General features: G+C 37.9%; 1 protein-coding gene across 3 annotated transcripts in view; it reads right to left on the bottom strand.

Moving 5' to 3' along the window:
- The window catches only part of LOC149238979 (DIS3-like exonuclease 2), a 230039-nt gene that overhangs the window by 167223 nt on the left and 35393 nt on the right, over positions 1–27423 (bottom strand). The window contains exon 2 of one of the 3 annotated variants that reach the window (XM_089373275.1): positions 155–372. The exons of the other annotated variants lie outside the window; for them this stretch is intronic. The gene's annotated coding sequence lies outside the window, so the exon portion shown is untranslated. The remainder of the gene's footprint in view (positions 1–154; positions 373–27423) is intronic. 3 annotated transcript variants of the gene reach the window in all.

Raw genomic sequence — 27423 nt, 5'->3', positions numbered from 1 at the left:
AAGTGATCCCACCACCCAAATTCAAATCAAAACCCAAATACAATCATAACTAGCCTAAAATCAATTAACTAAAACAAAATTAAATCATAAATAGAGAGCCCTCTCTGAGATTAGGAAGGCTAGATTCTGATCTCAAAAGTAGATTTGTGGTTACCTTGGTGATTTCTTTCTTTAACCTTGAGAAATTTCTGAGTGATAACATAGTGGCGACCATACTAGGGAAGAGAACATTTTCTTCAGAAAGATTATACAAAGACCAGATCTGATCTATGATGGTGGATAGTGATCAGACACACAAAGGTTACAATCATCCACCTGGAGACTCCAGCGCCAAATCACTTTCACAATCAAGACTCCACTGAAAGAATGAACCTGAAAGAACAACATGGGAAGATCAGGCTTCTAACTTGGATTGTTATCCAAGACATTATGTTCTTTCTCATCAAGAAGGTTTTTCAATGTATATTGTATTTTAGAGAAGATCTTAAATTAATTTTTTATTATTTTCCTTTGAAGATTGTAAATATATATTCTCCTTATCCATTTGAGCAGCTTTCTTCTGAATCTTATGATGATCATTTTCCGATTGAGAAGCCTCAAACAATCAAGACTAATCTTACAATCCCTGTACATATTCATGTACCTTGTAAAGTTCCTGATAGATATAAGCCCCTCATGTTACCTCCTATACTCCATGATTTCCCTGATAACTATTACAAATATCTCCCCAATTTTGATGGAGAGAATGGTATCACTGCCCAAAAACATATTCAAGGCTTTGAGAATTATCTAGACTTATTTGAGATTGATGAAGATGATGTTAGAATCAGACTTTTTGCTCTTTCTTTGCAAAGTAAAGTAAAGAGTTGGTTCAAGAATCTACCTATTGCAAGCATCTCAAATTTCCAGCAATTTATCAATTGTTTCCTTGATAGATGGATAATCAAAGTCAATCTTTTTGTGATCATAGAAGCATATAATTAGTTGAAAAGACAACCAAATGAAACAATACAACAATTTTTTGACAGATTTAATCAAATCTATTATTCAATGCCATCAAATATAAGACCTTCTACTAATTCAGCTCTCTTGCCTCATCCAAAAGCATTTGATCCAGAAATAGAATTTCAGCTAAGAGAAAGAAACATAGCAAATCTTGAACAGATGCAGAACATGCAGTATATGTAGAAGTTAATCTGCAAATTAGAAGAGAAAAGTTGAAAGCAGAAGCAAAGAATAACAACATTGCAGAGGTAAAACTCGACATTTTGGTAAGAAAAATAGAGTAAATGATACAGAAGATCACCATACAAGATAATTTTTTTGTGCAAGATCACCATGACCTATTTATTTCATAAAAAGAACAGGTTGATATCCATGAACAAATTCCTGCTAAGTCCAACTACCATAGATCAGAAAATGGATTTACAAATCAACATGTGCAAGAGGAATCTACTGACTTGGTGTGTATGTTTGATGACATTCCTTCTTTTAATGATTTGCCTAAGTATGATCAGTATGATGATAATTATATTCTTTGAACTCAAGCTAGCTTTACAGAGCAATCAGAAACTAGTTTGGAGGATGAGGAGATTCAGTTTCAACAAATTAAATATAGTGATCAGCCTATACATCAGATATGAGAATGAGAAAGGAAGCGCAGAAATTTGGAAATAAGTGAAGGTTCTTTGCCTCTTTGTTTGGCTTCATTTCAATTCATCAAGAAAACTTTACAACAATCAAAAATCAGCAATCTTCAGGTATTAATATTGACAAAAAAGAAGACAATGAAAATCTTAATCAGGATTCTTCAGTTTCAAAATTACAGTTATCAAATTTCATTGAAACACCTGATCAAATGACACAGGAAAGTTCTATACCACTATGTTTTGAATCATTTCAATTTTTAAAGGAAATGTGGTATAAAATCTCTAAAGAAAAGGATGAGCAGCTTCTAGAAATTTGTGAAGTTCCATTCAAACCTATGAGCAATAAGTTGCAACAATCCTTCCAAGACTCTTATGATCCAATAGCTTATATGTTGGATAATGAATGCAATTAGAATTTTTCTTCATTAACTAACTATGAGATTCAGGATCAAGATGATAAAGGTTTCATCAGCGAAACATTTCAATTAGTAGAAATATCATCACAAAGCTTGTCTGAAAATCTGCAGGGAGATAAAGATAAAAATGACATTTCAGTTCATCACATGGAGGCCATCCAAAACAATTGTACAGTTGCTTAAATCAGTTGAACAATAGTGTATATATTTTGGAAGATCCTTTTGCACAGTTTTTAGAGTCAACAAAGGAAATCAAGTATTTCCTTATCTTCTCATTTGTTGACAAGGTTATATTGGGTTGTAGAACTTCAATTTTAATCACAAACAAGCACAAGCAGCAAAATCCACCAATGTATATGATGCTTGAATGGTTGCATTGGCTGTTTCATTTTACCTAACAAGCAGTTGGACAACTAATTAGAGTAAGTAGGTAGGATTTCAGTTTGAAATAAATTCAGTTTTCAGCAGCAAGTTTATTTCAGTTTTCAGTTTTCAGCAAGTATTGAAATAATTCATTAAGATTTAAGACCAAGAAGAAGGCCCTTAGGTCTTGATGATCTAGTAGTTTGGTTTTAGGTTAGCAATACCTTTTTCAGTTTCATATCAGATTTCAGTTTGCAGAAAAGGTTGTGATTTCAGTTCAAGATTTTCAGTCACAACGAGTATATAACAAAGCAGGTGCAGACTTGGGATTGGCCCAATGGATCAGGCCACTAGTCGACGGTGTTCTTGACATTTCACCAGGAAATGCCATCCCCATGTGGAGCCACTATTAGGTTCCTATAATAATAGGGATCATAATTTTGAATTGACTATGTTAAGTCTTGTAATATTGTACATACCTTTGCTTTTCTGCAAATGTTTTTCATATTTAAAGATTAAAAAATGTAAAGAGGGTATGTCCTAAAAGAAATATCAAAGGACAAAAATAATAAAAAGAGATCAAAAAAGTGAAAAACATGAACCCCAAACAAAAACAGATCATAAAAGTGTGCAAGCCCAAGTGCCACTACTTTTTACTTTACTATGCAAAATAATGGTTGTGTGTAGCTTGTCATAAATGCCACAGTCCATGATATTCAAATACTTTAATCTTGACTAGTTCATGCTTTAAATGTCATGTTTATAGATAGAGAATAAAGATCTAGCCAAACTGTTTAATCTTGGCAGATCAGTAGTTAGGTAGAGAAATAAAATGTGCTCATAAGCTTAATCTGAGCCATTGGAAGATATAAGGTTAGAATTACATCGTTTACTTTTCAAAAGAAAAGGAAAGAAAGGATTTGCTAGTTTAAATGCACCCAATAAAGTGAAGAAAAAATGTTAAGATAAACAAAGGGTAGGTACAAGAAAGGTTGCAGAAGTCCAAGGTTGTTGAAATATAAACACATTTATCATGCTTAATTCTATGTTTCGTTGTGCAGGAGCAGTTATGAAAGTGAAAGGATGTTCACAAGTTGATTTGGTTAACTTCCCTTCATTTCATTCGCTCCCCCCCCCCACATACTTATTTACTAATTTCCCCATTTTCCCCTCATGTCTTATAAAAGTACCATTTGCCCTTCATTTTGACCCTTACCCCTTGGTTTCACACATTTCCCTAGTAAATTACCCTCCAAAGTCATTTCCCTATCTAAAACCCCTTTTCCCTAGTGTGAAACCCATTTCCATGGAAAAAATCACCTTCCCCCTTATTAATTTCCCTAAAAACCCATAAAGACCCTTTACCCTAAGTTTTGTTTCCCCCTCTGCATTACTTAATTAACTCTGCCATACCATATTTCGCCTAAAAAACCCATAAAACCCCTTTATTCTAAGTTTTGTCCCCCCCCTCATATTATTTAATTAACTCCGCCATTCACATTTTTAAAGGCTTCATTGAGCAGGAGTTTTGTGTACAAAAAGAAAATCAAGTCTAATATAGCAACAGCGCAAAAGGAAACAATTTACACAAGTAAATGTTAAAACAAAAATGAAATCATTTTCACCAGTACAGCGAAAGATTCTTACAAACTACTCTCCAAGAAACATTTTGTATTCTACATGTGTCTTTTAGTAAAAATCATTTTTACTAAAAACATAGAAGCATGAAAGAGTGAGTAAGATTTACAGTAAAAGGTAAAAATGAAAGCAGGTGACAAAGCATACAACTAAAAGACTAAACAAAGGAGGCAGATGAAAGTGAATCAGATGAAACGTCATAAGTAAATATGACATCCAGCTAAGACCAAACAGCCAAGCAACTTAAAGGGCAAAAGATCAAAGACTAAAAGACAGCAGAACCTAAATAACAGGTACAGCAAACAACAGTTCAATAGTTGTCTCTATCTTCTTGCATGAAGATATTTCTTATTCCTAAATAAATCCTAGTCAATTGACAGGATATTTTGTATTAATTTTTGTATAAATACTTCATAATTCGAAGTATTGAGGGTGGTGTGTGGATTTCTGAATATTGTTATAGCTGACTGATCTACTACCTAAGGGTTATTGTACCAATTTCCAGTTGACAGACAAGACAAGTTATAAAGAAACTTCTTTATAGGATTCATGTGTTGAGCTATCTCAGTGAAGTACAAATTTCATCTTGTTTATGTTCTTTTTCTAAGTGTTTCATAAACTTAAATGTTATCCAAATTTGAATGAATTAAACTGGAAATATAACTCAAAACTTGTTTAAGTACACTTTGTTTTGCACAGTTGATCATTTATATGTTTTCTTCTGATATCCGGATTTGAGAACCCTTAATTGCTCTCCCATCCCGGTTGACCTCTTGCATTTCTCTTCATAATCCGGTTTAAGGAATCCTTAACTGCTCCTTGATCCCGATTGGAAATCATTTCACCATCCAACCTTTGAGATCTGATATTGCTCACCTATCTTGCCCTGTAACATTTTCTTTATGGTTTGTTGTTGTTCTGTTTTCAAAGCCTGATTGACTCCATAGCCCAATGGAAAATAGACATTCATCTATCCATCTAAGTAAGTGATCCCACCACCCAAATTCAAATCAAAACCCAAGTACAATCATAACTAGCCTAAAATCAATTAACTAAAACAAAGTTAAATCATAAAGAGAGAGCCCTCTCTGAGATTAGGAAGGCTAGATCCTGATCTCAAAAGTAGGTTTGTGGTTACCTCAGTGATTTCTTTCTTTAACCTTGAGAAATTTCTGAGTGATAACAGTAAGGTTGGTAAGGTACACAAGTGAGCATCTTTGGAAAGGTGATCCTCTCTATATGATTAATAGGCAGTTAATCATTAGAACATGGTCTATTGTAGTCAAAGCCATTGATGGTAATATGCAGCCCTCTCGAAGTTGAGGGCATTTACAACGATTTAGTTGTTTATTGTAGAAACTAATCAACATGAAATGGCAGAAATACATCAACCAAAATACAACACCCCTTTGCAGTTTTGCAACAACATGCAAGAGTATGTAGGTATTGTTCAATGCTTACACACACACACACACATATATTTATATATATATAGAGAGAGAGAGAGAGTGCAAAGGGTTAACTCAAGCAGTTTGACTTTCCATGCCAAAGTCATAACGGGGAAGGAGATCACAAGTTGTGTTTCTGGATCCTTGGGGTCATGATGTTGGATCAACATATCCACGTTTTGGATATCGATACGAATATGAATCCACCCAAATCCACGTAGGATCTACCTCATAAATGGATCATTCAAATTCGGAAATGGATCCAATGGTACTAAAACAGATCTTGTGCCATCTAGCAATTAAATCTCCTAATACAATCCCAGATTTATTTTCTCACAACAATTATTTATTCTCGGCAATTTATTTTAGTCTCCAAATAAATTCTGAATTGTTGAAAAATAAAATCATTGGCATTTTTAACTTCTAAAAAATCAAATATGCAGCATAAATGAAATAGAGAGATCAATCACACATTACAACAGATAAAGTTATAAACACCCACAACAATTCTCATTCATTAATTAATCTAGAAAATAAGGGTTCTGACCCACAGAGAATTTACAAAGAAAAATACAGTGGCTGGACCCTACAACATGGCCCCACTAAAATAAGTCGGTCCAAGGAAGTTTGGCCAACTGGAAACTAGCCACTAAAGAAATTCTGCCTAGAGAAAATCAGCCCACCTCTCACCAATAAATCGGCGCCTGCACCTTGCTCTCACTCATCCTCTACACACTCACAAATTCACCCTGGCAAACTGGCCTCCCTAGTAACTGCGCCTTCTTCTCACTTTCGCAATTTGGCCTCTCCAATCTCCAACAAATCGACCTCCTGGAAACACTCCTTAAATTATCCATGTATTCTCCTTCCTCCTTCTCAGTCTAACTATGCCTCTCGCTCCAGAGAATTCGCTCTCACTTTCTTGAGAAAATCGATTTCCCAAAAAATTTGTAGTTGCATCTCCTCTATTTGTATGTTCACCCCTCCTTTAGGCTTCAATTTATAATCTTCATTAAGCCCAAATCCCTAACCCTAATCTCCCTTCTAGAAGATTTAGGAGATCAATGGTTGGGATTATTTTTAAGTCACTTAAATAATTTTATTATTTAACCTTAGAAAATGACTTGATAGACCACAATAATTAATTGACTTTAATTATCGTACTTTTCCAAAGTTAGACTTGGGAAAGAAGACATAAATACCTAAAGAAGCAATAAATCATCTCCTACATGCCAAGGCACCAAGCCTACGAAGAATACCTTCTGAAGCTATTAAAAACTTCAACACACCACCTAGCAAGAAAGGGATTCTCCACTATCCCCAGCTTATCTCAATACTTCACAAACTTCCCTTTTGCTAGAGGCTTAGTGAGAATATTTGCCACCTACTCTTCTATGGAAATATATTGCAGTCTCACAGCACCTCTCTGAACTCAGTCTTTGATGAAGTGATATATGATCTCGATGTACTTGAACCAATCATGAAACACGGGATTCTCAGAGAGCTCAATGCAACTCTAATTGTCATAGCGAATCACTTTGGCCCCATTTCCAGATCAAATAGTCCTACAAGCATCTTGTGAAGCCATACTGCCTCACAACTCGTCATACTCGCTACCATGTACTCTGCCTCTATTGAACTAAGAGCCATTGACTATTGCTTCCTGCTATACCACAAGATCATGGTTGATACCAAGCTGAAACAACAGCCCGATGTGGATTTTCGGCCAACTACTCTTCTTGCCCAATATCAGTGTACCCTGCAGCTTCACTTCACTAACTCCATCATATCTGAGCCCAAAGTCCATTGTACCTCACGAGTACCTCAGCACATGCTTTGCTACCACCCAATGAACCTGTATCAGCTCCACCATTAAATGGCTAAGTGGCATGGTGTTGACCAGATACATCAACGACTCTATCCATTGCCTATACAGTGTGGGATCCACCAACTCGCCTTCAAAAGCACTTAGCTTCTTCAAGTAAGTGATGATCGGTGTAGACATAGGACTACAATTTTGCATCTTGAACCTCCACAAGATCTCAACTGCATACTTGCCCTGCCCTAGGAAGATCTCTCCTGGTTATTGCCACACCTCCAATCCCAAAAAGTAGTGCATCAAGCCGATGTCTTTCATCTTGAACTTTGAAGCAAGGCCCTCCTTGCACATCCCTATGAGCTTCTTCGACCCTATCAAGAAGAGATGATCCACATAAAGAACCAAGATGAGTGGTTCACCCTCAACGAGCACATAGTACAGGTTGGGGTCTGCCTAACTCTTGGTGAAGCCCAAACCAAGAAGATATCCATCGATCTTGGCATACCATGTGTGTGGAGCTTTCTTCAGCCCATAAAGGGCCTTCTTCAACTTACATACATGAGACTCTCTCCCAGACACTTCAAAGAACCTAAGACTACTCAATATACACTTCCTCCTCAATCATTTGTTGAGGAATGCAATGTTCACATCCATCTGATGCCATCCTCCAACCCAACTCTGAATCAATGGACATAACTGCTCTAATGGATGAATATCTAGCAACAAGTGTGAATGTCTCCTCATAATCGACTCCCTCCTGTTGGGAGAACTCTCTCACCACGAACCTCGTTTTGTACTTCTTGACGCTACCATCAATTGCACATTTGATCTTATAGATCCATCGAGAAGTGACCATAGACTTTCCCTCCCGTCACGGCTCTATGTCCCACACATTATTCCTCATAATGGAGCTATACTCCACCATGGCATTGCTCCAAACCTACACATATACAACATCCTCAAAAGTGGAAGGCTCAAACTCACTGATGTTACTCAATAATGCCAAATAACAAGAAAATCTCGTTGGTCGTGTGCTCTACCTAAAGGTGCTGCTAGGAGACTCCACATGCTCCTTAACATCCCTCGAGGTCTGCTAAGCCCATCTCGGCCTTCTCCTAGTAGAGCTCAAAGGAGCAGCTTGCTCCTCCTCCAAATCTACAAGATGTGTCCCTGTTGTTGGTGTTGTTGGTCCCTGCTTAGCCTTAGAAGCCTCTTGCTCCTAATCCTCTACCCCTCTTGGCTCTCTCTCATGAGATCTCCTAAAGGTCCTACCCTCATCAAATTTGACATCCCGAAATGATAATAACTTTACTCTGTCCTAGAATGTAGACTTTGTAGGCCTTTGAGACCTCATTATAGCCAACAAATATCCCCTTTTCCGATAGGAGTTCCAACTTAGTCCTCCTCTGTGGGAACGTGGACATACACTAGACTACTGAGGATGCGCAAATGGCTCACATCCCCTCAAAAGGTCACATCCTCCAATATCCTATGAGGACTCCTATTCTACACATAAACAATTGTATTGTAGACCTCCACCTACAAAAACATAGGCAACTATTCATCATAAATCATTGCCCTCACGGCCTCCATTATGGTCCTGTTCTTCCTCTCGGTAACCCCATTATGTTGGGGGTTGTAAGTACAGTGAGCTCCTTCTTGATCCCTACTGCCCTACAAAAATCTTGGAATTCATTGCAGGTATACTCGCCCCCACTATCTGATCTCAGCACCTTAATCTTCTTCCCAATCTAGTTCTCCACAAGAGCTTTGTGTTGATTTTTCAAGTGCAATAGATACAAGCACTTAATTTCTGAAACTGATAATTATATCCAATGATGTAAGGATTATTTTAGCAATCCCAGTTTATCATTAAGCAATTACACTTCAGAAATTCAACCATAAAAAGCAATAAGATAGTAGAGATCACAATGCACAAAGACAACACAAGATTTACCCTGGGAAAACCCACTTGGGGGAAAACCCAGCAACCTTTTCCTTGGAGAAATTCTTCAGTTCAACAAGAGAAACATCTAAATTTTCTAGTCAAATACAAAGTCAAACTGACCAGCAATATAACCCTAGTCAAACCTGGTCAAACTGCCTACAAAACTCAACCCCAACAAGTCATGCAAACTTCCTATTACCCATGCGCACTTACTGTTCTCTCTCTCCTTCGCATAGACAAACAGAAGAACAGATAATTATTAATGACTGATCCGAATTGTGTGTCAAGAGGAGGTCGAGTGACTTATTTAGTCTTCTGGGAGGCTGAATGGGTGCAACTTCAACTGGGGCCGACTTGATTTGATGGAGGGCCGACTTGATCATCTTGGATTTAAAAAATCAAAATTTTCTCTTTTGAAACCGACATGAAGAACATGTCTTATATTTATCAGTACATATATTTCTCCTATTATATTTGTACGTGCAAATTTAGGTGTTCAATGTGACTAAACATGTTCATGACTAAACTCTATGAGAAGGAAAAATATAGCAGCTTAATTAGTCGTAATGGACCACAGGGGTTGTGAAATGAAAGCTGGGAAGTGCATGGTTTTAATTCCCCCTGGGCGAGGTGCATTAATCTACGTTGACAGGTTTACTAGGGATGTCATCCTCGAATGTGGGGAAGCATTCCTTGGATTTCCTCGCGATCTTTTCTTTAGAAAAAACATATCCAAGCTCAGGCAATGGAAAGAAAGAAAACTGAAAAAAACATGACACAAAACAGAAATATAACACCTTGGTTGGTCATAATGGACTGCAAAATTTATTAATTTCTTTACAAATGGGTATGAAATGCAACAGACAGTGCAAAGCAAGGAAACTCATGAAAAACACAAGAAAAAACAGAAATGAGAAACCTGAAAGCTCGATCATAGGGAATAATGAAAAGCCTTTAGCTAATTTATCTCAACAACAAACTTGAGAATACCATAACCTTCATTAACACAAGATGCAGATCTGAGAAAAACATATGGAAGCTACAAATAATATGATGATGAACATGAACCTTATGAATAAATTAAAGAGTAATACCGACAGAATATAGTTGACTCACCTTCACAAGAAAATATGGGATCAAATAACATATGTGAATGTGAGGTTTTAGACCAAGAATTACAACACCAAATGAATTATAATACTCTTTCCACAGAAAATCCTTAATTAGGAATAAACAAATTGTTGTTATCCAATCAACAACCAAAGTCTATTCCTTGTCTTATTCAGAATATTCCATTCACCCACTGGCACAAAATCATCCAACAGTAGGCATTACCAAGGAATAATAAGAGGGGCAATAACATATGGCAATCTCTATGCATAAGAACTGAGTAGAAAAATGCCTTTTATATTACCAAGTGGTACGTCTAAGGTGCAAGAGTTTATGTAATTCATATGACATCTTGCTACTGGAAAGGGAAAGCACTCATTTCCAGCCATGTTTTGACTCTTGAGGGAAGCATTTCAACAATAGGTGACTTCTAGCATTCCTAATAAAGTGCTAAATAGTAGTAATATGTCACTGATGAGAATAACAATATTAATTAATGCCTAATGATTATGACTAGTTATAGTGTAAGGTCATAACTTTTGGGAAAGAGCACAAGAATCACATGTACTCTAGCCCTCCATTATAATAATTGATCAGGTCTGGGAATTATTCATCCTTTTACCCTATTGGGTCATCTATTATTATCCCTTCATTACAATCTGCACTCGAGATATCTCAAATCATGGAGTGCTACCCCTTGTAAGTCTTTCTTTTATCAATCATTGACTCCCTCCTGCCACTCTATTCTATAGTGTTCTTAAAGTTCTTGTTCCACCTTACAAAGTATTTTACCATAAAAGCATGCATTCACTTTCCTGACTTTGCAGAGATAACTTCTAATGAGCTAGATTTTCATAAGCACTACTTTTAATTGCAAGCTATGAACTCTACTCTCCAAATTTTTATATAAATTCTTATAAACTACTTCACACAGAATTGTATGCCTAGACCCTTCTTCATTATGATACTACCAGTAGACAAATTCCTTGATCATTTGTTACAAACTCGAACAATTGTAGCTAACAAACCAGCTAGAAAAATGTTTTTATGACTTGATATAGAACTTGCTCACTGGAATAGGCCGAAAATTGAAAAACATTGCTAAAAACATAAATTGCAAATTCTGGATTAAAATCAGAAATTCCAAAAACAAAAAAATGCATTGGAAACAGACACCCTTTTATTATTGATTCAAACACACTCATAGGATAGAGTAACTTCCCTGAGTATGTGTGGCACCAACTCAGGGATGTCTCCAAGGAATTATGGACGTTGCACTTGGACAGGGGGTTAGTCTCCCAAATAGACTACCAGTAGAACAGCTTTTCCAATAACCTCCCTAAACCCCAGTACTAGCGTAGCGTATTTGAATAGATTCTTTTCGCTCCAAAATGAGGCAACATAACAAGAGGATAAGATGAGAACAATTCTAAGAATAGTCCTAGAGGAGATAATTTAAGATACTGTTTTGGAGAAGATAAGAAGCTAATTTGGAAAAAGATTAGAAGATAAGATAAGATGCTAATTTAGAATAAGACAGGAAAAGAAGATAAGCATTCTAAGTTAAATAAGGCAAGATACTACTTCATAGAAGGGGAAAATGCCAATTTACAGAAGATAAAACACTATATTAAGAGAAGATAAAAATAGTATTTTTAAGCGTTACTAGTTAAAGCTGCTTGGGCTTATCAAAGGCATTGAAGATCATGCTCAAGCATGTTAAGATGATGATGTAAGCCTCACTTGCAGCCACAGCTGACCTTACTTTATAAACATTATCAATGTATTACTAGGTTGACTTAGGCTGACCTAGTCATCATGGGCCAATAAAACCTCTAGAAGAAAGCACCTTAACCCTTGTGTGGTGTATAAATACACCACCTCTCACTGTAATATTATTTTGAGTTCTTACGCTCTCTATACAAATGATTTATTCTAGTGTTGTGCCCCCTTCTTCTATGGTTGTGATATTCTCTCTCTAGCACACTTATGGTTCAGCTCTATTGTTTGTGAGTGATTTCTCTCTAGGGCACACTTGTTATGGGCATTATCTTGTGCTGCCCTAGTGCTGTTTTCTCCTCATTCATTGCAGGATTTAGTTTGTTGGTTGTTTCCATTCAATCATCTCTCTCTCTCTCTTACGAATCTCAACATGGTACCAAAGCAGGTGTGAACCTTCCTCACTCAACTCACTGCTGGTTAGGGTATTCTTCTTGGTTGTCTGTGCTTGCAGCATCTGTGATCAAATCTTGTATACAAAAGAATTGCCTAACTGGAGATATATTGGGGCTGTTTTCTTCATAGTGATAGTCACTGGAAAAGAGTAGCCAGCTTGAGGACTTTAGAGTCTAAACACATTCCCTGAGTTGATCGTAGGCTATTTGTTGGTGGCATCACTATTTTCCATGACTGTGGAATCAGAGTTTCTGATCACCTTTCTTTTTCTAGGGTTTCACTTTTAACCCTTCATGGAGGGCTCACTTTGATAGTTACGCTGGAATTTTTTTCACTGGTGGCAATCCCCTACGGGTTGTTGCACTCGCTTTTTTCCATACCATCTCTCATTTCAAGATTTTCTCAACTGCTTATTTATCACTTGTAATTTTGTGGAGTTAATCAGTAGCACGAGGGCACTTTATTAGCCCATCTTCACCATATAAAAGTGCTGTCCTTGGAGCTGTTTTCTGGGGCTACTTTTTGTGGATGCTTTTGATAGAACGCTGCTTTTGAGAGGCTTCAGAGAGATGGCTAGTACTCTTTTTTATGGCTGATTTTATGACATTTACAAGCAAGCAGGGCATTGCCTTGGAGTTTTTTCTTGTTGATAACTTGATAAGTCTTTGATGCATCTTATCAAGGCATTTTTTTCAGCCATAATAGATCTAATCTTATCATTTTGGGATTCAACTGCGTTAAGTAAGTCATTCATGTATGACCATTTCCATGAGAGGTAGTCGTAACTGACTAATTTCTCATGATTTTTGAATAGTTCACTTAGCACTCATTGCATCGGTTGATGCTCACACGGGTGAAGAAGTGGGATTGAAACTAGTGAAATGAATCACATAGCATCAATCATCACTTCCGGGGCTTGCACCCGGTAACCAGGACTTCCCAGGAGGTCACCCATCCCAGAACTCCTCTGGCTCAAGCGCGCTTAACTGTGGAGTTTTTCTCCACAATCAAGCCCATTTAGCTTGCTACCCCATTTGCAAAACCTTAGCAAGTATTGTGCCTCATGAACCATTCAAGTAGAGATCCCTTGACTCTTTTTGAATTTAAGTATGGGGGTTTACGCAGTGCATTATATCATTTTGGGATTCAACTGCGTTAAGTAAGTCATTCATGTATGACCATTTCCATGAGAGGTAGTCGTAACTGACTAATTTCTCATGATTTTTGAATAGTTCACTTAGCACTCATTGCATCGGGTGATGCTCACAGGGGTGAAGAAGTGGGATTGAAACTAGTGAAATGAATCACATAGCATCAATCATCACTTCCGGGGCTTGCACCCGGTAACCAGGACTTCCCAGGAGGTCACCCATCCCAGAACTCCTCTGGCTCAAGCGCGCTTAACTGTGGAGTTTTCTCCACAATCAAGCCCACTTCATGAGGCACAATACTTGCTAAGGTTTTGCAAATGGGGTAGGCACAATACTTGCTAAGGTTTTGCAAATGGGGTAGCAAGCTAAGTGGGCTTGATTGTGGAGAAAACTCCACAGTTAAGCGCGCTTGAGCCAGAGGAGTTCTGGGATGGGTGACCTCCTGGGAAGTCCTGGTTACCGGGTGCAAGCCCCGGAAGTGATGATTGATGCTATGTGATTCATTTCACTAGTTTCAATCCCACTTCTTCACCCCTGTGAGCATCACCCGATGCAATGAGTGCTAAGTGAACTATTCAAAAATCATGAGAAATTAGTCAGTTACGACTACCTCTCATGGAAATGGTCATACATGAATGACTTACTTAACGCAGTTGAATCCCAAAATGATATAATGCACTGCGTAAACCCCCATACTTAGATCTAATCTTACCATCTTCTTCACTTATTTTCAGAAGCTCATCATATTTCCTTGGCAGACGGCATCACCAACTTTTGTGACTGTGAAATCAGTTTCCAGATCATATATTACGGTTTAAAACCCTTCTTCACATTTTTTCCTTGGGTCTTTCAGCAAGACTTTTGAAGACTTTTATGAAGACATCTGGACCTAATGGACTCTTTTTAAAGTGCACAATTAGTGGTGCATTTTGCATATTGGGCCTAACCTGTTCCAGGGCATGATGATATCATTATCAACCCCACCACATTTGGAGATGTTCCTTTTGTTCCAAAAGTTAGCAATTTTATAATTTATGCTTCCATTTATCATAACAAGAGGCATCATTCTTAGTTAATAGAGCTGGTTCATAGTGGCATTTATGAGCCTATGACCACTTGTTTTCAAGGGGGCATAAGCTCTTCCTCACCTTGTTTGATGGAGTCTCTACACATGGTGCCACAAGATTTGTGCCACTATTTTTTACAAATAACTCTTCCATGGATGAGTCTCAACCTATTATAGTGGATCTCTTCTTCCCACATTAATGATGTAAAATATAGCTTGGAATCTGGATAGTAGCTTCTGCACAGGTTTAGAGTGAACATGCTAGAAGTAGTTCTAGATATTTCAAAAAGTAATTCTATTTAGTAAAAAGTTAAAAGTAATATTTCGTTGTTGAATCTAATAAAGTATAATTCATGGATTTATGGCTTAGACTAGGAATTAAATTCAACAATAGTTCTCACTGACGGACTAGGGTTTTGATTGATTAGGATTTCAATTAAAAGTATAAAGACAGGTCAAGATAGATGGTTCAGACCCAGTTGAACAGTTCAACAGGTTGAGTGACCAAGACAGAGCGAGAGAGAGTGGGGATTTAAGAAAGAGGCAGATCCATACAAGAGGCAAAGGTCGTACAAGGGAGATCCATATAACAGGCAAAAGCCATACAAGGCAGATCCATATACAGATCTGTGCAGTCTGTGAAGTCATACAGAATAATCCGTACACTCGTATGGAACAGGCTATACAGTAGGTTTTTGCTGTTTTTGTTTTGCCAGTACACCATACTTTCTCAGCAGGCCGTACAACTCAAAATCATGTTGATGTTTCTAGTTCAGGCAGGTACTTCCACATAGGTCTAAGTGTCTAGACATGTGGAAGTCCCCTAATTATTCTTTAATCTTAGCAATTATTTAATTATTGAAGTAATTTCTTTTATGAGAAAAAGTGAGTTTAATCTAATGAAATGCAAAGGAATCAATGCTTGACTGAAAAAGTTATGACGATTAATAGTGCGGTGGTTCACGTTTCTTGAAGGACTTGATATTTTGTCCAATTTTCTTCACAGCTTGGCAGCAGCAGCGGCAAGAAAGATTCGACCTCCAATTCTTATCCTGTACACTTATACCAAATGTGACAACCATGTCACCTAAATATGGCAGACTTGTTTTAACTGCGAGATGGTAGCAGCTCAACCCAACAGACGTCACTCTGACTCAAGATTTCTGCCGTACTTGGAGAACCTTTTTTAAATAAATACAATTGGCAGCCCTATCAGGATTTACACCAGTTCCGGCATCAAAGATTGACTGCTATGAATTTTTTGACCAATTTTCACAGCGCTGCAGTTGCAATGTTACCCTTGACGAACTGAGAGACTGACACAACACCCTTGACATTTTTCAGAGCTAATGATATTTTATGTGGCTTATGGTGCCCGCAAAGATAGTAATTACCCAACATAATTGCCATGTCACAGTGTTTGCCGGCTTTTACTATTACTTAAGGTGGGAAACACATTGCATCTGCGCCCTCGATGCCTCTCATGTAGTTTAATTACTCATGTTAACAGTTTGGCGATGTTCTCACAGACAATCGTGTTGGGTTTTCATGCAATTTGATGCAATTTATAAACTGGCAATTGGAGGAAGGCAGCTCTGGATTTTTTTGCAACAACTAGCGATTTTCTTTTAAGAACATCTCCGAAGTGTATGGAATTTATAATTTTTGTAGGTGGCCAAAGACCAGATGTTCAAAAAATCACTAAGGAAATAGGGGTACTCAAGGGCAGGATTAGACAAGGTCTAACAAAAGTTTGTGGCGAAGGACCGGGATCTGAAAATGAAGCTCTAATACCAAAATGTGACAACCAAATCTGGTTCATGAGTTAGATATCCAAAATATTTGGAATACAATAAAGAAATCCACTTAGGAAAATAATATATTGAATAATGTATGAGGAATGATATGATATTACAAAAGAGGGCCTCATATATATATATAGCTAGGTGAGAGAGCCCTTTCAATAAGAGTCAGGTCCTTTAATTGGGACATGTCCCTTCACTAATTATAAGTTATTATTAATGGTATTTTATATTTATGTTCATGACAATATTATGGTTGATTATGTGACTTAATTGCTCAGGTAGTTGGTGCATATTAAATTCTGAACCCAGCACCTGGCAATTAATTCCTAACAGATTTATCACAAATCAACTGAATAAAAGCACAAATAGGTTCTTAACAAAATATTTACAAGTACAATTACAAGCAATCTCGTACATACATTTGACACTTACAAATCATACCCAATCAATGTTAGATTTCCTTAAACCTGGTAACTGATTTATGATTCTCTAAACATGTAACCAGAAATACAACTAAATTGTTGTTCTGAAACTTCAATCACAAACATTGTCGAGTTTCTAACTATAACAAGCAACAGAAGTAAATAAAATTGAAGACAAACACATAAAACACCAGATATACCCAGGAAATCCCAACTCCGGGAAAACCTGTAATCTCTGTGTGTGTTTTTCTATTAGCTTCAGAAAATCTTTCTTAAAAAATTCTTATAGCAAGGGAACTGTTGTAGTTCAAGTTTTGGTTTTTCCAAAAAAATCAAAAATCAAAATATATAAATATATATGTAAAAAAAATGAATGGAGTTTTGTCAATGTTGTGATAATCGCGATCAGGATTAAATCAGCGAGGGTCTGAAAAAAGAAAAAAATCGGGATAAAATCGGCAAAAAATCAGCAAAAAAAAACAAGATTTTTGGGGAAAAATCGTGATTTTTGTAACACTGAGTTTTGTAGAATGGTTAGAGCCGAATTGTACTGTTTTTATTACAAGCTCTAACCTTTCAGCATCGGCAAATAATCAAAGAATATGTGGGCCTGCAATAATTTAAGGCAAAGGTTAACCACCATGCAACTCTAATAGTGGATCGCATTGCATTTGCAGGCAATCACATCGAATGCAATTGCGACGGGGCAAAGTATGTGAATTATAAAAGTTGGTAAGGGCGGCACGAAGTTGATTTGCGAGACCATCGCTCTGTTGAAAATGGCAACAACAAATGCAAAAAATAGAAATGCTATAAATAGCATCTCAGGTACCAGTGTTGGAAATAGCAACAAGGAATGATAAAATAGAAATGCTAAAAATAGCATTCCTATAAATAGAATTTCGGGATATATTCCAATTTTAGTTAGTCCCTGAACTAAAATTGAGAATTAAAATTCGAATTTGATCTTAGCAGCTGTTTGTAAAATAATTAATTAATTCATCTTGAGTTAATTAGTTGGAGAAAATCAAACATGAAGTCTATGTGAAGACATGCAACAGTTATCACTTTGATTGAAGAAGTTATCCCTTAATTAAAGAGATCAGAATGAATTGTACTTTGATTTGTAATCAATTAGCTCAGTTAACTGAGTTAAGTCCAGTTAGATTAGTTCTAACAGTTTGTGGAACTGATTGTGAGTTTAGTTAGTTAATGCATGCATGCATGCAACTAGTGTTCTCCAGATAACTGAATATTCTCTCATAAATAACTCATGCATGTAGGTTCAGACAGAGACCCAATTGAGATTAAAAGAAGGGACAGTGTACTGTTAGTTGAAGGAATTTTCCTATATAGGAAACTCATCCATGTAGAAGGAATTATCTCCTTCAGGTTTGTGCAGTTATTTCAGAGCTCAGAGCAGTGTGTAAGGGATTATTACGCACAGGTGGCAACTTGAGGACCCTGGAGAAACTGCGCAAGGAAATAGGAGGCTTGGAGGGCAGAGGAGAAGGTTTGTGAGAAGCCTTAGACTGTCTATGAGCAGCAGAGGAATTGTACTGAGAGCAGGATAGCTTGTGAGCTAATGCTTTGTGTACTCCGGACATATTTCCACTTGTATGATATTACAGAGATCGGGGTTTTAGGCTGAGCCTTTCCCCAGAGTATTCTTCTGTGTTCATGTGTGATTGCTTTCTCATTCTCAGCTATATGTGTTCTCTTTCATCTTGCTCATATTCGATTAAGCTTCCACAAAGTTTGTTGTAGAAGTAGATCTTGTATTTTGCTTTAGTATATTGCATAATTTGTTGATCTACAGTGGGAAATTCTACATGGTATCAAAGCAAAGGTAATCAAAGCGGAGAACAGTATACGAAGAAGACAATTCGAAGTAAAAAAAAAAATTGGGCTGCGAGTTTTCAGAGCAAATCTGAAAATTTTGTGCAAAATTTTCAAAAACAAACAGCAGATCTGGATTCCTTGTGGAAAAAGACCCAAATTTAAAAAAAAACGGCTGAATCGAAGTTCAGATGAGGGAGATATCGCTGATTTATAATCAACTCTTTTTCCAGAAAATTTCGTGACGTCGGGAAAGATGAAACAGATTGGTGTGCTAGTCAAGAACTTGTATGCTCTTGAGGTTCAAGATGGATGCAAAGCCTTGAGGAGCAAGTCAACTGTTGAAGATTTGGTGGTTGAGAGGGAAAGTACATTACCTTTCAACACGTAGCGCCAGAAGAAGTCTCAGACAATTGTGGAGGAGCCAGAATTGGTGAAGCAGCTTCAGGAGTTTATGGAGCAGCCATAACTGGAGAAGCAGAGAGGAGACCGAGTGGAGACATCCACTCATGCAGAGACCTCCAGTAGGGGAAATTTCGAGCCAAGTGGGCAGAGGGATCACATGCATCCATACCTCCAGGTAGGAGGTGGGGCGATGTGGAGTGACAGTCCCAAGAAGGCTGAAATAGGGGCAGGATCATTGAGGTACCCAACCTCTTTGATTAGACCTTGCTACAAGAGCCCCAACGAGGAGTAGTGGGACTGGCTGAGTGGTTAGAGACAGATGCGGATGGAGCAGTAGAGGAAGCTTCAGCATCAGAGGATGTTTCTAGCCCAACAGGGAGGTCAGTTGGGAGATCAGTTACTTACTTCTCAGTAACTGAGTTGCAGTGCAGCAGTGGGTAGCACAATGCAACATGATGAGAGGAGGTGCAGTGTGGATGCAGTGCTAGGAGATAGGACCAGCAACAGCACGGATGCAGCAACAAGAATCAGTGTGATTGATGCAATCAGAGATCAAAGTGACAAAGGCTAGAGCAGTCAGATACTGAAGAGCACAAAGGTGCAGAGTTTTCAGTCGATAGAGGCAATAGCAGTCAAAGACTTTGATGACAGAGGCATCATTCTGATTCAGGTTGGATATTTTTTTGTTTCTAGAGTTGCTGGAGCAACAACACTAGGGAGAAGTGTTGCATGTAGAACATTCCAAAGGTTCAGGATCGGGTTCGAATTGAATGCCTTTCTTGTTGAGAGGGAGTGCTAAAAATGGCAAGAAAAAAATGCTAAAAATAGAAATGTTATAAATAGCATTGCTATAAATAGCATCTCAAGTACCAGTGTTGGATATAGAAACAAGGAATGATAAAATAGAAATGCTAAAAATAGCATTGCTATAAATAGCATTTCGAGATAGAGTCCAATTTTAGTTAGTCCCTGAACTAAAATTGAGAATTAAAATTCGAATTTGATCTTAACAGTTGTTTGTTAAATAATTAATTAATTCATCTTGAGTTAATTAGTTGGAGAAAATCAAACATGAAGTCTTTGTGAAGACATGCAACAGTGATCCCTTTGATTGAGGAAGTTATCCCTTAATTAAGGAGATCAAGATGAGTTGTACTTTGAGTTGTAATTAGTTAGCTCAGTTAACTGAGTTAAGTCCAATTAGATTAGTTCCAACAGTTTGTGGAACTGATTGCGAGTTCAGTTAGTTAATGCATGCATGCATGCAACTAGTGTTCTCCAGATAACTGAATATTCTCTCATAAATAACTCATGCATGTCAGTTCAGATAGAGACCCAGTTGAGATTAAAGGAAGGGACAGTGTACTATCAGTTGGAGGAATTTTCCTATATAGGAAACTCATCCATGCAAAAGGAATTATCTCCTTCAAGTTTGTGCAGTTATTTTAGAAGTCAGAGCAGCGTGTGAGGGATTATTACACACAGGTGGCAGCTTGAGGACCCAAGAGAAACCGCGCAAGGAAATAGGAGGCTTGGAGGACAGAGGAGAAGGTTTGTGAGAAGCCTTTGACTGTCTATGAGCAGCAGACGGATTGTACTGAGAGCAGGATAACTTGTGAGCTAATGCTTTGTGTAATCCGAAGATATTTCCACTTGTATGATATTACAGAGATCGGGTTTTTAGGTTGAGGCTTTCCCCAGAGTATTCTTCTGTGTTCATGTGTGATTGTTTTCTCATTTTCAGTTATATGTGTTCTATTTGATCTTGCTCATATTCCATTAACCTTCCGCAAAGTTTGTTGTAGAAGTAGATCTTGTATTTTGCTTTAGTATATTGCATAATTAGTTGATCTACAGTGGGAAATTCTACATGATCATACGACCAACGGTCAGGATTTATGGTGCCACCCTCGCCCCATTTTTCAGAAACCATCAGTGAGGACGGGCGCAAAGTAGTAAACGGTTTCTTAGAACCGCTTTCAACTTGGAGCACGTGACTTTTTCACCTACCAAGCGAGCAAGCTTGTCCACCATCTCACCCTGCCACCTTATCCTCCCACACCACCTTCCACGTAATCCATCCATCGCAGCATTCACCTACCATTTGTACCCGCCATTACATTTGTTTTCCAACTCAAGGAAAAGCGTTAAAAGGGCTTGTTTGCTTGTTCTTCCCTATCATTTAATGTGCTCAGAGCTTCATAATTAGTGTCCAAGTCAGCCGACAACCAATACACCTCAACTCCTACTGCTTCATTCCAGTACCAGGTATTTAAACTTTATGTCAAACCCTAATTTTCGTTATGATTAAGTCTAAAAAAGCTTTGAAGTCGGCCCCAAAACCTGCAAATCCTAACCCTACCGCTAGAGAACCTTTAATGGACACCGAGGGTGAAATTCATGATTCTTTTTGTCCCCTCGAATTTGAAGAATTTCGGTTTGAGTGTTTTGGTCAGTTCCTAGATAAAGAAGATACATTTAGGGTTGTACAATCTGGTTTATACTATATTTTGACTCCAACTACTTATCAGTCCCCCGTATTTGTGACCTGGCTAGCATCTACATACATTTCTCAAAGGAATTATGTTGCTTCTTCTAAAGGGGAGAATATCCTCGAGGTTACAGACGACCTTATACATAAAGCCTTTTGTTTCCCTAAAATTCAAAACTTACAGCCATTCACCGATACCTCCTTACTCTTGAGTTTCACTCCACTCCCGGAAGAAAACAAGCAATCTTTCTTTAATCAAATTTTGCCTCCATGGTCACAAATTCCTCAACTAGCCAACTTTTAACCTATGTCTTTATTTTCTCAAGATGCACAAAAATTCCCGACCACAATTTTATTATTGTTAGGTGAGGATGATGTGACCAATGTGACCAAACCAGCCCTAGGGTTCCTAAATCAAATGTTGCAGCTAGATGTGGTTTTGGATATACCTTCATATCTAGCTCAATCCATCAATTTTCAATTTTAGAATTCCCGTCTTGTCAATTGCTTCAAACATCCTTCCATTCTGGTTTACCTTTTTCTGTATATTCATGTAAATAAGTTTGAATATTTGAGTTTGAGCACCTTTTATTCCAAGAAACAAAGGAGGTCAATAATTGAATGGATAAATATAGTCAAAAGAAAGCCTAATAATGAAGGATTCTCTCAGTTCTTGTCCACATACATGGCAATTTCTTACACTATTTTGAATGGTGCACCACCCCCAAGAATTTTGCCACAACATTACAGCTCAGTAAGGATACCAAGGTTGGGGATTGGTATCTTTTTGAGGATTTTACAGAAATAAGACTATATGGATGTGAAGTGTGGCCTTATCGGTTGCCAATTTTCCTACCTATGAGAATATTCTCTCTGGAGTTCATAAGATAGAGCCTACATGTAGACCAAGTCCACTTTCTTCCCAGGCGCAGAGGATATCTATTCAAATTGGAAAATGTTGTAGGTCCTTTTAGAATAAATTCTAGACAAGCCCTTACTCAGGTAGAGGAGATGATGAAAGAGTATCATTTTGAATTAGGGGAGAAATGGCAATATGACCCTCACTAGGTCATTTCTGACAGAAGGAAGAATGTCAATCCACCACCATATCCCCATGAAAGCAGGCCAGAAATAGAATGGAAAGCAAATCAAGATGTTTGGCCTATCAACTCAGAATTGGAAATTGAGACTCGTACAGTCAAAGAGAAATCTTTGAAAAGAAATATTGTTAAAACAATGGATGTAGACATGGAAGATGTTCAACCATCAAAGAAGACCAAAGTACAGCTTGAGGGTGAACAAGGAATGCAAGTGAAGCTAACAAAAAGTACTTCTAGTCAACCAGGTTTCCAGATGAATCTGGGAAACCCTGAGCTCAATGTGCCTTCTAGTTCTACAGATTTAACAGTGCCCACAGCTAAAGGGAGCTCTTCTGTGATAGACACAGCATTAAAGAGTTATCAAGTGATTGAAGAAAAAGTCAAAAGTTGAAAGGTGAAATGATGTCTCAACTAGCTATGTAGGCATCTTCTTCTTTTCAGACCAGATTGCTTTCAGCAATGGACCTAGAAAGGAATCAGCGAAAACTTTCTCTTTTGCATCCCACTATCCAGTCACTCCCTTCAGGTGTTGAATTTAAGACAGTAGATTTATCTCTTAACATTGTTGATGTTCCTTTACATGATAAGATTAATTTGCACAGGCAAGCAGGTGAGATGATATATAGTGACTTAAGCAGAGCTTCATTAACAGTCAGCAAAGTAGAGAAGCTCTTAGAAAAAGCCTCAAATAGAATCAAACAAGAGAAGGCCAATTCTAGAGCTCTATACTTGCAGAATGAAGGTTTCAAGGAATTGATTATCAAGCTTGGAGTTGACCCAAATGATAGAGAGGCCATAAAAGCTTTGATACAAAGTACAGAATCTGAAATGCAATCATTGAAGCGAAAGTTGAAAATCCCTGTGACAAAACATGTTCAAACTACTAAATTAGCTTTTGTAGAAAAGGAAAATGAACAATTGATGATTCAATTGACAAACAGAAATAAGGAGATAATAGCTTTAAAACAGAAAGTTGAAGACTTAGAGTAGACTATCAAAAATCATGTGTACAATTGTAGTGTCCAGTGAGTCTGAAGATCCTGCAAACAAATTAACAAAGGTGATGACTGAACTCACACTGTCAAGGGTAGAGATGAAAAAGCTCTAGGACAATCTAACATTGCCTCAGGCAGATTTGAATGCTAAAGAGAAACAATTAAGCTCTGCAAAGTTAGAAAATGAACAAATCTCCGAAAAATACAAGTCAGGTCAAGAAGAAATAAAAGAGTTAAAGAACAGATTGAAGGGCAGTATGTCCTTGATTGAAGCCAGGCAGATCATTTGGGATGACATAATTCAATAGGTGTGCTCCACTTGCGGATTTTTTCAAGTCATTGGTGAAGAAAGGGTTGCAATCACTAGTATCACTGAAGTTGTAACTTCATGTAAGAAGGAGATGCAGAAGGAAGCACAGAAAGCTAAAAAAATCATTAAATTCCTTAACGAGAAAACTGCAGCAATGTTGACAGCAATGCACATTGTTGACAGGGCTTCAGTCATCATAGAGATCAACAAAAACTTGAAAAGAACCACCTACACATTCAAACTGAGAGTAAATTGGAAATAGTCAAAAAAATTGTTGCTGCTTTTGATTCCAGGTTTGATCAGAGACAAAGGGTTGGGCTGCCAGGATGCTGGAGCATGGATGGGAACTTGTTACTTTGGGAAGTTTATGAAAAAGAAATGATAGCTGCAAAATGTAGATTGGATTCATCTTTGGAGAAAATTGTGGTTTTGAAGGGAAAAACTGTGGTTAATTTCCTGCAGAGAGATTTTCAGTTGCTAAGGCTGATGAAAACCTTGTTTGAATCAACACCAGATTACACCAGATTGTCAGATTTGCAGGTTGTTTTCCAAAGAATGACTCAGTATCCAACTCCAAATAAAACTCTTTGGGAAAGATGTGAAGATTTATTCCAGCAGGCTATAGTCGAAGTTATGGAACCATGTGCCAAGCCCCAAGAGCAAAGTTCCATTGCTCATTCGAAATAATCAAAAATGAAAACTTTTATTTTGTAAAAATGTATAAGTTTAGTTAAAGGATAGTAAAGTAGTTAGATAGTTTTGACAGTTCCTTGTAACTGTTTTAATGTAACATTCTTTAAAAGAAACAGAGGAACCAATGTAAAGAGTTCGAAGTTTTTGCCTTGGAGACTTCTTGTTAGTAATTTTTGTGTAATGTTCAGAACCTTTTTGGAAGATCAATAAAGTTTCAGGTGATTCCATATGTTTGTTGGTTACAGTATGTGTTTCTCTTCTTTGTGATCCATTTATTGTGTTTGCTCTTATTTTGAAATTCGTGTATGAAGCAGTTGATTTCTTTTCTTACAAACAGATTTATCAATGCTTTCAGAATAGCAAAAGATACATGTTAATATTTTCACAAAGGAACCTTAATGAAGCACTCCACAATTTCATCACTCCATCTCCTTTCATTTCACTTTTTCTGCTAAAATTAGGTGTATGGGATTCTTTTTAAGCCCTGTGCATTAAATCTTTATTCTCAGAAATTCCTCCTGCTACACTGCAACTTCAAAAAATACTGTAACCGCAGATATACAGACCATCTTGAAGGGTTTGTTTATTCTTCCAAAAGTAAAATCACATTACACCTCAAGGGTTGTCTCTGGGCAAAGATAAAAATATCTTTATTTGAACTGCATGGATGTCCTAGGCACTAAACTCCCTTCAGCCAGAGGTTGTCTCTAGGGTTACAACAGGAACACTTCCTTTTTATAGTAAAAAAGGCCCTATGAACGGCTACCAAACAAATTTTATTCACCCCCACAAGTGGCTCGGATTGTATGGCCTGCATAATATGGCCTTAACTGGCTGTACAACTCTCTGTGTTGGAGAAGAGTCGGCCTGATGCTGAGTTGAAATAGAGGCCATATGGCCCTCTCTTTCACTCTCTTGGTTGTTGAACTGACTATTGAACTGTTGAAACCCTTCTCTTTCTTTAACTCAGCTAACACACACTCTATGCCAATCGATCTAACCAATTCTGCACCCTATGCCCCCTAGTAAGTCGACCTAGCCCCACCATGATCTCCAATGGCTAAAAGATTAACTCATGATGAAGGTTTGGGATCTAATCACTTGTTGACTTCAAGCTTTTTAATGTTTCCTAAGTCCAACATTAGGAAATAGTAAATTGAATTAATAATATGCTAAGTGGTTGTCCTGTGGGTCCCTCTGCAAGCCTTGGCACCTAGGCAAGCAGAACCCTTGTTGCTCTACTCCAATCAACAATCCTTAGAGAGAAAGGTGTTCTGCACTACACCCAACTTGTCTCTGAAGTAAACAAATCTTCCCCTTGGCAAAGCCTTGGTTGAAATGTATGTCGTCTGCTCCTCTTTTGGTATGTACTAGAGTCTAACTGTACCTCTCTGAATAATGCCCTTGATGTGATGATAGTGTATCTTGATGTGCTTTAAGCAATCATGAAACACTGGATTCTCAGAGAGCTTGATGCAACTCTAGTTGTCATAGTGGATCATGGTGGGCTCTAGCTCTTGTCCAAACAAGCCCACAAGCATCTTTCTCAACCAGATAGCTTGGCATGCTACCAGGTTGGTAGCCATGTACTCGGCCTCTGTTGAGCTCAATGCAACAGATCTCTGCTTCTGGCTAAACCAGGAAATAGTTGTTGATCCAACATGGAATGTGCAGCCTGATGTGCACTTCCTGTTTGTGGAACTCCCTGCCCAATCTGCATCAATGAAACCCTCAAGCCTCACCCCATCAACCCATTTATACCACAATCCATACTCTATTGTACCCCTGAGATACCTCAATACGTGCTTGACAGTAACCCAATGTACCATGGTAGGCTTGACCATGTACTGGCTCAAAGAGTTAACTGCAAAACATATGTTCGGTCGTGTGTTCACCAAATACATAAGTGACCCTATCAACTACTGGTAGAGCATGGGATCTACTTGCTCCAATCTGGATGTATCCACCTTCCTCCAGTTTGTGACTAGAGGCGTGGTCATGGGCCTGCAATCCTGCATGTGGAATCTCCTCAAAATCTCTAGGGCGTACTTGCCTTGCCCCAAGAAGATCTCCCCATCTCCCTGCCAAACCTCCAATCCAAGGAAATAGTGCATCAGTCATATATCCTTCATCTCAAACTCGCTTGCAAGATCTCTCTTGCACTCCTGGATGAGCTTATCTGCGCCTATCAAAATCAGATCGTCCACATACAACACCAAAATGAGCGGTTCACCTCCAACAACAATGTAGTAGAGGTTGGAGTTCGCTTCACTCTTAGTGAAGCCCAATCCCTGAAGGTAACTATCAATACGAGCATACCATGCCTATGGAGCTTGTTTGAGCCCATACAAGGCTCTCTTGAGTCTGCACATGTGAGTCTCCCTATTGCATGTCTCAAACCCCTCTGGCTGCTCAATATAAATCTCCTCCTCAACAACCCCATTGAGGAACATTGTTTTAACGTCCATCTGGTGGATCCTCCACCCCATCTGAGCTGCAATGGCTATAATGGTCCTGATAGACAAATATCTGGCCACTAGGGAAAATGTCTCATCATAGTCAATGCCCTCTACCTACGAG

The sequence above is a fragment of the Pinus tabuliformis genome, chromosome 8, assembly GCF_031772625.1.
Source record: "Pinus tabuliformis cultivar Carrire ecotype Pingquan chromosome 8, CPIR1, whole genome shotgun sequence".
In the NCBI taxonomy this organism is placed as follows: domain Eukaryota; kingdom Viridiplantae; phylum Streptophyta; class Pinopsida; order Pinales; family Pinaceae; genus Pinus; species Pinus tabuliformis.
Note: the sequence above shows the minus strand (reverse complement) of the source record. Positions and strands in the feature narration are given on the sequence as shown.